This window comes from Sciurus carolinensis, chromosome 2, assembly GCF_902686445.1.
Source record: "Sciurus carolinensis chromosome 2, mSciCar1.2, whole genome shotgun sequence".
NCBI classification, from domain to species: domain Eukaryota; kingdom Metazoa; phylum Chordata; class Mammalia; order Rodentia; family Sciuridae; genus Sciurus; species Sciurus carolinensis.
In genome coordinates, this window is record NC_062214.1 from 4,984,200 (window position 1) to 4,984,867 (window position 668).

The following is a 668-nucleotide window of genomic DNA, read 5'->3' on the forward strand; positions in this document are numbered from 1 at the left end:
CGGTGCCTGTGCTGCAAGGGCGTCCACTGGGTGTGGAAGCTCCCCGGACGCTCACGGCTGCTCACACGAGCAGACACACCCAAGTGACAGGGACGAGCGTGTGCGGGGCAGGCCCCGAACCACGGGAGGTGTGGGGTCAGGGGTGCGACCGCCCGCCTCCTGGGACCCCCGTTCTTCCAACATTTTTAGATCTGAGAAGAACGTGTTCGCGTGATACTTTTTAAGATGCTTTAAGTAAGAAAATACACAACTCGAAGTCACGGCACACGCGGCGTTGGGAGGTGAGGACGGCAGCCCCGGGGGCGGACAGTCAGGGAGGCTGCCTGGAGCAGCCCAGGGAGGAGGGGCCCTGTCTGGCCCCCTTGCTTCTCTGCACAGAACACTAAGCCCTGGCGGCAACTCTGTCCTCCCTCCACCTGATGTGCTGGGATCGGCTGGGCCGAGGCGGACTCGGGTAGTGGCTGCCTGCGAACACCAGGCTCCTTCTCTCTTTCCTGAGGAATTTGGGTTAATTCACAGTCCCCACTCTGGGCCAGGTGTGCTGACGCACTTTGTTTGCCTTACCTTAGAGAAGGGAACTATTATATTCCCATTTTTTAGAGAATAAAATGGAGTCAGAGAGAGGTTAAGTGCCTTACCTAAAGTCACACAGCTAGAAAGTGCGCAGA